Raw genomic sequence first — 12,138 nt, 5'->3', positions numbered from 1 at the left:
AATCATTCAGGCAACACACATTCTTTTACTGAGGAACATAAATCTTTCTCCTGTCTCAACAAAAAAAAGTGCCTAGTGTAATCAGACCCCACCAGCTCCAGCCATATTTTGCTGATACTTCCTTTCCTTTTTTTTTTTTTTGAACATCTAGGGATAAAGTAACTTTTGCTATATTAGCCCCACAAATAGTTTTTGCCTTTGTTTTGAACATAAACTATACCTTCTTTCATTTTCCTTATGAAATGAGGGGAGAGAAAAATGATTTAAAACATTTGCAATTAAACTTATTGCTCAGTTCAAAGGAATAATCTATTGTGAATAATTAACAAATTTGACATCTGTAACAAAAGTTTGCATTGACTTAGCTTTTTATGTCAACCCCTATCTTTTAATATTCTTGGTGAGGGAACCAAACTAATCACAGAATCTCTGTCAGTACTATTAATGTAAATGCCCTGAATAATTGGAAAGTATATATACTTAAAACTTCACCATAGCCTACTTTGTCTTGGCGTTTTGATCTTTCTTTTGGGTAGAGGGAGGAATAAGCCAGTATATTTCCCTTTCCTTGATCCTAATGTGAAATTATGTTTCTGCATATCTAAATACATATCTCACTCAACCCTTTAGAAACTTCACCCACATCTTTATCTCCTTCCCCATTCACCAGCTTCCCTACTCTCTAAAGTTCAAAAGAATTATGAGTGTAAGCCAGGAGAAGGCTGGGCTACGGAAGCGTGTGATTTGAAGATGTTGATGATAAGCATGGGGAATTACAGCTACTCTCTTTAACTCAAATGCCATGTGTTTTCCTCACCAGCTACAAAATCTCACTGGCAACTGAGAGGCATAGTATTTTGTTTAAGTATGTTTCTTACTGTTCCAATATGTTAGAGTAGAGTATTAAATATATGAGACACTTTAATTTTAAAGAATATTTGGCCTATCTACTTGAGGAAGCAATATACCGAGGCCAGAAATACTATAACATTTTTCTAGTCCCACTATCTAAGATAAAAGTTATTAGGAGATATATTACCTAAAATACAGATAAATTTCTGCAACTTTCAGCATATTTAAAATAGAGTCAGCCTTTGTGAAAAATGAAAATATGTATTACTTTACATAGCAGGTGGATTATGCAGAATATATTCCCCAAGAAAAAGGAAAGTAGCTACAAAATGAGTTTCATTGTATTCACTAATTTTAAGTTGAGGCTTTGGAGGATCTCTATTTAAGCCCATAAAAAATCTTCCTTTGCCTCATTTTTCCTTGAGAAAGAGGACATCATTTCAGTTGACAGTGGATGAATCTTCTGCTTTCTTTATTCTGCTTTCAGTAATCAGAAGGGTGTTAATGATTCTTGTCCCATTTCTTATGTCTTTACAGAATGTAGCTTTTAAAAAAATAGATGTTTAATTCTTCATAAGAATATATGCAAATTCATAAACAAAACGTCTTCCTGATTGATCTAAAACTAGGTTGGCTTTAAAAAATGTAAGAGTTGAGAAATATCTCTGTAAGCAGAGTCACTCCGGTTGCCATTTGTGGCTTATGTTCTTCAATGAAGGTGGATAATCCTCAAAGTCTCCTTTCCTCTTGATTCAAAGTGTCGTGTGAATGATCAACGGTCATGCCCCACGCACATAGCTAAATGCTTAAGGGATATAGAACAATTGGTATAAGATGCCATTTCTTTCCACCAGAATTTCTGTTTAATTCAGAAAGAAGATTCAGAGCATGAATGGATTATGATCCTGGCATGGATTATTAATCCAAATACCCAAAAAGCCGAGGGAGAGAAGAATGTTTGGTGTAAAGCAGTTTAAAAAGATATTCTGGAGGAAAGAGGGTATGAACCAAGTCCAGAAAAACGTGAGGAAACATGGCAAGGTAGGGTGAAGGAGGACTGACAAGTGAGGGAATGTGTAAGCAGACAAATAAAAGCATTCAGACATGCATTAGCTAGGATAGGGGGATGACCAAAGAAAGCCTGAATTCAAAGATGGAAGTTTAGAACTTCTGATGTGCTGCCTCTTCGTTATAAATTTGGAATAATTATACCTGTTTTGCATATCTTACAGAGGTGTTGACAGCTGAAGGAAGAAATGCTTGTGAAAGAACTGTAAGTTGTAAACCCTTGTTACTATGTTCATCATTGTTACACAGGTGACTGTGTATATGGGGGAAGGATCAGAGAGAAACAGAAGCAGAGGCCTAGGAAAGCCATTGCTAGTGTGAGGAAATGTAGATTTGCTTCAGGTAGAATTAGCCATGGGAGGAATTAAGAGTCTAGCACACATTGGGAATACTTCCTGATGTTGCAGTATCCAGTAGTGGTAGATTCAATGATGAAAATAAACACAGTCTCTGCCCTCCCTGAGCTTAAGATCTTCCTAAAATGCTGAGTATGTGTCACATCTGCAGAAACTTACTCATGACCAGACTATTATCAAAAAAATTGTCTTAAATTATGGCTTCTTGAAGACTAAACATAAAAAGAAAAACATGGCTAAAAATGAAATAACACAAAAATACTACATGCTTGGGAAATATTCCTGAGCTTGTGATTGAAGATAAAATAATGAAGCACGGCATTTGAGAAATAATAGGTTTTTTTCAGGGTAGAAACACCATATTGTTGAGAAGTGTAGAAGCAAAGCTGAGTGCTGCCTGAATCACAGTGCTTCCCCATCTATCTCTGGCCTTTCCCAACTAGTAGTGCCATCCAGACAATGGGCAATGAGCTGACCTGGTTCGCTTCCACACGATGCTTTAACCTTCTTCTTCCCAATGCATGACCCTCCTGGCCCCTTTGCACTGTTGTCACAGTCCTGGAGGACTCTGGTTGAGGTGATAAAGATTCAAGAGGGAAACCACTTTGGTGTGTGAGTTGTTTACTGCAGGGGGCTACTTTGAAGAGACTCCTGGAACTACGGTAAGCAGGAAACAAGCTCTGTGTTCTTAAACGGTGTCCTGTCCTGAGTTGTGGAAGGAGTTAGGCTTGGTGACAGTTAGAAGTGCTAGAAGGGCAGGATGTGCATTTCGTTCTAGGAATGTGATGGATAATAACCTTAGAGTTGGGAAGTGTCTGTGGCACATGACTTTCTGTTCACAGTGCCATTCTGTTCACCCTTTTGGGAAACCACTAAAAGAAGCCTGTGGATTGAAAACTAGTAAAATGTATCATTGTTAATCTTTTCAAAATTATATACAATAAAAATAAAAGCAAATGAACTGGGCCTTAGAGCTCAGAGATGGCTAGAGGTAGTTGTTTGGCTCCTAACGTTAGATTCACTGAGGGCAGACTTAAATGTTAGATAACATCCACACTGGGACACTCCCCTGTGGTTTTCTGATGTCCAGGTCTTTTTTTGATGACAAAACAAGCCAGAAGTGACTCTGACACTACCACCATACAACTTGGTCTTTGTTCACAGTAAGGGCCTCTCTCAATGAAGAGAGACATTTTAGTTATTCCCAGCAGCCCTTTCCTGCTGACACCTTGATGCTGTGTGGGAAAGACTTTGTGAGCCTTGGCCTCTGGAGCTAAACATATATTATCAGGAAACAATTTTAACAGTTGACTCTCATCTGGTCATGCTACTTATATCTTGTTATCTCTCAAGGGCCCTGTAATTAAAGCAGCTGTGTGTTCTCTTTAATTAAAGATATAGCTACTGTACACATTGTAACACTGAGTTCTAAACAGAGACCCCAATGACCCATAGATTTCAGTCATTATACTGAAACCAACATGAATGACCAGTGAAATTCTCAAAATGAGTGAATATACCCAAAATAATGGGCTTACAGGATATACCTAAATTGGACCAGGAAAAATTCTCACAAAATCACAATAACTCTTCCCTTTTTCCCTCCTTGCTCCTACTGTATAAACAGCCCAATGAAGGATTTAATTTATATGTTACCCCAGTAACAAGTAAGAGACTCTCTTGCTATTTTAATGCAAATATTCTAATAATAAAATGACCTTACATTGTTTTCTTTAGTTTTGTTAATTTATTTCTGTGTTTGAGAAAGAGAAAGCAAGAGAGGTTGCTCCCATCTGCTAGTTTACTCCCCTAATGTCCACGAATTGCTGGAGCTGGGCTGGAGGCAAAACACAATCAAGATCAAGCACATGGATGACAAGAATCCAACTACTTGAGCCATCAGTTGATGTCTCCCAACATCTGTGTTAGCAATCAGGTGATGTTTCAATCACCTGCCTAAAAGCCTACAACATCAAAGTGTTTTGATGGCAGTTCTAGGGCTATGTGTTAAGTCTTGACTAAATTAAGCGCTTGATCCACAATTCTTAATACTCATAGGAAGAAAGAAACTAAAGGAATATCAGAAGAAGACTGTGGCAAAGAGGATCTCAGGAGGAAGTAGAGGCGAGGAGTGGTGTTTATATTAAAGCAACAAGGGAGGGATGGATAAAGGCTCATCAAGTTGTCTTTTCAAGTTATTCCAGAAGAAGAACTATTTTGCTGAGCATGTTGTTACCTCTGTCCCTAATACTTTAGTCTTCTCAGTCAACATGAGCAGCCCCGGGTAGGCTAGTGTTTTTCCACTTCAAGCTGCTATGGGCTTTCTCTTGGGTCTTAGCTTGTTGTCTCAGTGAAGTTAGCCTGGAAGCATGGGGACTGTAAGGTCTTGGCTGGGAGGGGGACAGCTCTAAATTGTGATCTGAGTCAGAGGATGAATGGTTCAATGCCCTGAGCTAGTTTGGTATCATTTTGAGGTTCACTTTTCTAGAAGGGACTGCAGAGGGATGAAATCACTGGTATCCAACATGGCAACCAGCTCAAAACTCACCCTTCTTTGTTTCCCCTGCTTTCCTAAAGCATTTTCCCCTGTTTCTTCCCTCTGGCTGCCTGGGATACCATCAAAATAACCTGAGTTCACCGATTCCTTGTTTGAGTGTTTGCTTTCAGGGGAATCCAAATGAAGATAAACTATTTCCATCACAAGTGTTTTTCACACTCAACTCTTCTGTTCATTTTCAAATGTTTCTGGAATTAATTGGAATGAAATATGTCTATACAGGCACACAGCTCATAATAGGATGGAAGTTAGAATTATGGAACAACCTCTTCCCTCTTGAAATTTTTTTATTGGGCCAACTAGATGCTTTCTGATACTTTCAGGGTTATTATCAGAAGTGCTAATTGGTTAGCACATAGCACAGATTATTAAAGATGCTAAAAGTAATGCATTATTTTTATTTTCTTTGCTCAGCCCCCACAAATATTGAGAACCATTTAACCTCCAAGTTATTAAGGAATTTTTTTTTTTCTTTAGAGATGACAATGCCTGATGATTTCTGAGTCCTCAGGGCAAGGGTAAATCTTGGTGTGCAGCCTGAACCAAACAGATAAATATAATTATTATTTCTGTATATTTGATGATGAAAGGGTTTTAGGCTCCACAGACTGATCTTCCTGTCGCCCACTGTGTACCACCAAAATTTTGATTAAAGGCTCACTGAAGTAGTTTATCAGTATTTGTTTGGTTTCAGGAAGTAAAATATGTGAGTCCAATATGAATGACAGACTGCATCCATCGAGAGTGTTTGCTTCATCAGTCTGGGAAACGAAAAAATCCTTGCAGTAGATAATGTATGAGGAAGATATTTTTCCTCCACAGATTTGCATAGAGCTCAATAGTCCCCTGATTCCAGACATATTATGTTCTGTGGTAGCTTTCCTTGCCTCCATCTTCTCCTGCAAATATGAATCTCTGAGAATACAGACATCATTTAAAAAATAATTTAAACCCTTCAAGTTCCCCTGTCTGGAAAATGTTTACACAATCTGTAACAGAGAAGCCCAAAGTGCTGCTGAAGAAAGCCAAAATATTTTGCTGACTTTTTGAAGGGATCATTTCTAGCAAGGCAGGGAGTGAGGGTTGGGGAGGATGGGAAGAGTATTAAAAAAAAAAAGTCTGATTTTGATAAAAGATGAAAGAGTGAAAAAGCAGGTTCTGATTTTTCAGCAATTTCATTTAATAGTCAGCAACTATTTTAAGAAATTCTTTTTAAAACCTAGAGTGGATGAGAAGAGGAGTGAGAAGGAGTTAGGACATCAAAGGGCCTTCAGTTTCTCGAGTCAAAACAAAGTTAGGAGCATTATAATTAATCTGGTGTCTTTTTCTGAGCATCACACACAAAGACAAAGGTGAGGGGAAGATAGGAAAGCAGAGGGAAAGAAGAGTTGGAAGGTAGCAAGATGGGAAGAAGCGCAGATAGGAGAGACAAAAGAGACGGGAAGGAAGAGAAGAAAGCACACACACAGCTTGGTCGAAGAGCAAGCACAAAGCCATTAAGGAAGCATTTTTAGAACTCAGCAATTGCAGATGATTTTATCTTTAGTGTCTTCTTCCTCTATCCTAAAAAGAAGGCATTAATAAATACCAGTAAACTCCTGATAAGTCTCGGCTATTTACATTGGTGTATGAAATTTAGGTATTTATCCTAATCAAGCCTTTTAACATTGAGAATTTTGAGTCCTTTCATTTTGTCATTATTCCTATGAACCTGAGCCTCTGTGATTCTGTATGCACACACCACGCAAAGAAGTGATTATAAAAACAAAACAAAATAGACATGAAAGAGAGATGTCTTGATTTCCTTCTTTGGAGAAAAATGGAAAGAGGCGCAGATATTCACCATGTATTGTAAGTTTGGTGGTTTTTCTAAATTGCCTGAGATACAGCCACCTCTTTGTTCAGACCTTTTAAAATAACACAGGCAGACAACATGCAGAACACTTAGAGTGAAGACTGACAATGTCTTTTCCTCTGATGGGACCTGGGATAAAAAATAACTAATATGAAAACAACCTGTCCAATGTGAATTAGAAAGAAATTACCCTGACTCTACCTTTTACAGTTTTAGAGTTTTCACCACTTGTAATATAATCTTTATATTTTGAAATGGTGGTTATGTCCTTTTTTTATTTTCTTTTCTCTTTTTTTCAAAAAATTCACAATCCCTCGTATGTGTTGGATAAGTGCAGAGTGAGATACGTGATAGGTGCTATGGTTATTTTGAAAATGTGTATTATTTGGCAAAACAGTCTGTAATGATTTGAGCCCATTGTGTACATCTGTATTTGGACACTTCTTTAAAAGTGAATTTTTGATCTGATAGACCATAATAACTTCTGCAGCAAATCCCTCTCAGGTGCTGAATTATTGGACTGCTGCTGCAGTTATGGTTTATTGGGTAAATAATAGTCTGTACTGAAGCAGAAGTTATGGATAGCCCAGTGTGTATGTTAGCTGCCTACAAATCTTGCCATAGTCTTATTGAAAACAATTACCAGAGTATGCAGGTTGATGGGAGAGTCAGGATTCCCTTCAGATAATTATAACGCTGTGCCCTCTATACTTTTCAAGGCCTTCTGTTCTTCATTCTTCATTAGAATATGACAGCAGCTGTGAGAGGCCAGTGTTGCCAGCTCATCTGACCAATGAAAACCAGAGTCTAAATACATTAAAGACTCACCCAGGGCCTTCATGCTGTGTGCAAGGAGAGCTTGGCTGGGAAGGTGGCTCTCCCTGTGCCTGCTGGCCACCTGCTTTCCTCTCCACTGGCTCTCTGTGGCAGGTGTTGAGCATGGAACTGTAGGCTTAGTGTCTGTGTTGAGGAAAAAATGGGCTGAGTATCATGTTTCAAAGTCAGCATTGTTCAAGTCTGGTCACGTTTTGAGACCAGAAAAACAATAACTGTTTAAATAAATTACCTGCAAGACAGTGCTCAAAGAATGGAATAGTAATTCTGTAGAGGAGTTGAAGTTTGGGGTTTGGAATTGCAGATGACAAGGATCTTCATTGCGGCAGAAGAAGTGGGAGATGGTTCAGTGATGTCTCCAGAACAGTGTTCCAACAAATGGCTGTGATGGTGTTTTTCTTGAAACAAGGTTTTCTGAAAAGAACATGAAAAATTAATTTTCACAACTGAGTTTGTTGTGGACACGTAACATCAGGGTTTTTAAGATGGGCCAGAATGCTAGCTCATTACAATGAATAACTAAACAATTGCCAAAGTTTCTCCGATTGAATGTTGAAACATCTAACTCTGCCCTTTTTCTTTTGCCTGTTTGTTCTCACTGACAAGACTGCATCCCAGACATGGTTAATGTAATTGGAAGCGAAACATTCAATGGTATCCTAAGGTATTTGAGGCATTCAACATACTATTGCTGGGCATAAAAAAATGAGTAATGGATTATTCCTGTTGTATTAGCTTTTTGTTGCTGTTTAGCAAATAATCACATATTTAGCAGCTAAAGCAGCACCCATTTGTTAAAACAGAACTTCGTAAGTCAGGAATCAGGCACAATGCAACTTGAGTCTCTGCTCAGAGTTTCACAAGGATAAAATCAAGGTGTCAGCTGGACAGCGTTCTTGTGTAGAGGACCTGGGTGAGAAACTTGTTCCTAGGTAGCCCTTGACAGAATTCAGTTCTTTGCTATTGCAGGATTGAGGTCCTTTTACACTCTCTGGTCAGGAGCTTCTCGCAGATCCAAGAAGCTGCCTGTATTCCTTCATTTCAAATCAGAAACAGAGGATGTCTCTGTGTTTACTCCATTCTGTTGGTCTCTGACTTCCGTTTTTGTTGGGGAGAAAATCTGCTTTTCAAGGACTCATGTAATTAGGTCAGGTCCACTCAGTTAATCTCTCTATCCCAGTGTCAACTGATTTAGGACCTTAATTCCACTTGTAAAATCTTTTCACAGCAGTACTTAGATTAATGCTTAATTGAATAACTTGGAGAAGGTGCGTAAATGCTTGAGGGAACAGGAATAACGGAAGACTGTCATATAATTTTGCCTATCATACCTGTAGTCAGAGTACTTAAAATCCTTTTAGATATAATGATGCAGGATACAGGTAGAAAAATACACAGCCAGACCTGTTACAATGGCTCAGTGGTTAAATCCTCACCATGCAAGTTCCAGGATTCCCTATAGGCACTGATTCATTCCCAGCTGCTCCACTTCCAATCTAGTTCCCTCTTTATGGTCTGGGAAAGCAGGAGAGGATAGCCTAAAGCTCTGACACCCTGCACCCACATGGGAGGCCCAGAAAAAACTCCTGGTCCCTGGCTCGTGGCTCCGGGCTTCAGAGCAGCTCAGTTCTGGCCATTGTATCCACTTGGAAAGTGAACCAGTGGATGGAAGATCTTTCTGTTTCTCCTCCTCTCTATAAATCTGATTTGCTTTTCCAATAAAAATAAATAAATATCTTTAACAAAACAAAAAAAAGAAGAAAAATTTACAGCCACAAGAAACAGACACCAGATCTTATAAGAGTTCAAAAGAGGGAAAAATTTCTTTTGATTAGAAACTACTACAGAGGTTCCATGAAAGGCCCTAGGAGGCATTTTTTTTTTATGGACTTAAAAAAAGATAACCTAATATAGATGACAGAACAAACAGTAGCACAGAGATGGAAAACTGTAGCACAATAGGGACATGGATGTCAGCACTTGGTAGACAGAGCATGAAAAATGTTTGGAGTGGACTATCCTTGAAAGTTACTGAATATGGGAGAGATGTGTGATGGAACCTACACTGTGGAAGGGTTGATAGTATAATAAAAAAACATTTCACAGAAGGTCTCTAGCAGTAGCCTAAAAGGTAACAAGGACCTTGACTCTACCAAGAAAAATGACCATGAGTGAAATGGCTGGGTGTAAATAATGATAGAGCCTGTGACCTTGAAAACAGGTTAATTATATGGAGAGGGAAGAATGGAAAATTGACTTTGTTTTGAGATTGACTTTGGCTCTGCTGAGATCTGTTGACAGGACACAACACAGGTGTGATAATTGTAGAAAATATTCTTGGACCTCAGTGTCAGAATGAGACTCTTAAGAAACAGGAATCCTTTTAATAGTGTCTTTTAATTCTTGAATACTCTCTTTGGCCTGATCCAGCTCTGCTTCCAGCTTTTTGTTTGCTTCTTCCTGGTGACAGGAAATATCTTCCAATTCTAAGATTCTTTCTTCTGCTTGCTTCATTCTATTTTGGAGACTCTCCACTGTACTTTTAATTTGCTCTACTGTGTTCTTAATTTCTGATATATCAGCTTTGATTTGCTTTATTGCTGCCATTTCTTGTGTAACACATTCCTTAAATTCTTTGAACTCTTGTATGTGCTTCTCATTCTTGATCAGAAGCTTTATAATGAGTTTTTTGAATTCTGTGTCCCCCATTTTCTCGATGTCTTCCTCAGTTAACTATGAGGTTCGCATAGCGTTTTGTTCCTTTACAGGGGAGTCTTCAGTAATATTCATTTCGCCTGTGTGTCTTTTTTGCTCTTGGTCATTGTACTTCTGGTTATCAGATTCTTCAGTTTCTATCAGTTTCTAAGCTGTATCACCCACAGGTCTATAGTTCGATTTTACTAATTGCAGTTGATACACTGCTCTTTGCTTGTGGCCAGTTGTGCCACTCCCTTCAGCAAGTTTCAGGTCTGGGTTCTTATGTTAGATTTCCACCATGGTCTCTGTAGCCCCATCTCCTAATTCACCAGTCTCCACCTCCTGTGATATCGTGCTGAGGTTGCACTGTTGTCTCTGCAACCTTTCTCCCATTTCCAGTTGGAGCAGGTCCCAGGATTAGGGAATCACCAGGTGTCCTATAAAGCTGGGTTGTTGATGGTGAAGATCTTGCCAGATCCTTTTGGCCGTTAGGTCTGGTGCCACGTGGACCTATTTTGACCCATACAATGCCACAGTCGGTAGTATTTTCCTGTGGGACCAGTGCAGTCCACTGAACTCAGGGAGTTCTCACCAAACTCTAACATGTGTAGTTCACTTTTGTCCCCTGCAGTCTTAAAACTTTTGCCACATTGTACAAAATGACACCTGACATGCCACTACTAGAGTTCTTGATCTGATTTTGATGTTTTTGTTAGTTTCATCTCTTCAAAGCAGTTTCTTTTGATTAAATTCTTCAGTGATTCATAGATCATACAGTAGCCTCATTTTCTTCAAGAAGGTTCTTGATTTTTGTTTTCATTTTTCAGTGACACATTGGTCATTCAGTAGCATTTTATTTGACTTCATGGTGTTGTTAATTTCTTTTTTCTTCCTGTTGTTGATTTTGTTTTGTGTCTTTTCATTTAAGGGGATGTATAGTAGTTGTGTGATGGAGACTGTCATATCTGATAACATGTTGTTTAACTTCATGGCATTGTAAATTTCTATTTTTCTTCCTATTGTTGATTTTGTATTGTGACTTTTCATTTAAGTGGATGTACAGTAACTGTGAAATGAAGACTAACATATCCAAATGTGAGCATACGATGTAGTATGCATCTCTACTTCCAGACAAGGATGGACATACAATGAAACTGTTTATCTTGACAATAGGATGTTGGACTCTCTGCCATTGTCCATGCCCGCAATGATGGACATATGACTGTGTATGAACAACTATATTTTAGTAATGATAAAGAGGTTGAGGGAATTTGGGGAGGGGATAAGGGAAATGCCAGGAGCCTATGAAACTGTATCATAAAATGATAGTAATAATAATAAATTAAAAAGATAAAAAAGAAACAGGAATCCAAGGCCTTATGAGACAATGGACTAGTAAAACTAACTGGACCCTAGGACTACCATGAATGGGCCCAATATGGGATTAAAATTAGTCATTCATTAGCTCTGGGCACCTGCCTGGGTTGCCTTGTGCCTTGGTAAGTGTTACATTGCTGGAAGGAAAGCAGCCAGGAGCTGGCTGGTATTCTGGGCTTGGTTAATGCCAAATATATAGTAACTGTGTTAGTGTGCCAGTGTAATTACCTATTCTACTTATTTTTTTCTTTTTAAGATATGTGTGAAAGGCTAGGAACACTGGGCTGGGACACATCATCATGGCCCCCAGGCTGGGGGGCTGCAGATTGCCTGGGGAAGAGGATATGGGAACATTTTGGGGTAGGAATGACTCAGGGTGTGTTTGACAGGGGAGGAATGATTTCTGGGGGCTTCCATAGACTGGGCCACTACACTTGCAAGTAGGCAAGGGAGGTAAAGAGTAGTTCACAGGGGCAACTGGAGGGCTGGTCTGGGTCAGACCTAGGCACAGGTTCATGTGGGAGACCTAGGCTGAACCAAAT

At 38.9% G+C, this 12,138-nt stretch overlaps 1 long non-coding RNA gene across 1 annotated transcript in view; it reads left to right on the top strand.

Annotated features, from left to right (window-relative positions):
- Nucleotides 1–2,189, top strand: part of LOC121165022 — a 296,843-nt gene extending 294,654 nt beyond the window's left edge. The window contains exon 3 of the long non-coding RNA XR_005885187.1: nt 2,085–2,189. This is a non-coding gene — a long non-coding RNA (uncharacterized LOC121165022). The remainder of the gene's footprint in view (nt 1–2,084) is intronic.
- Nucleotides 2,190–12,138: the final 9,949 nt, after the last annotated feature.

Source organism: Ochotona curzoniae, unplaced genomic scaffold (genome assembly GCF_017591425.1).
Source record: "Ochotona curzoniae isolate NIBS_2020 unplaced genomic scaffold, NIBS_Ocur_1.0 contig_883, whole genome shotgun sequence".
Lineage (NCBI taxonomy): Eukaryota > Metazoa > Chordata > Mammalia > Lagomorpha > Ochotonidae > Ochotona > Ochotona curzoniae.
Note: the sequence above shows the minus strand (reverse complement) of the source record. Positions and strands in the feature narration are given on the sequence as shown.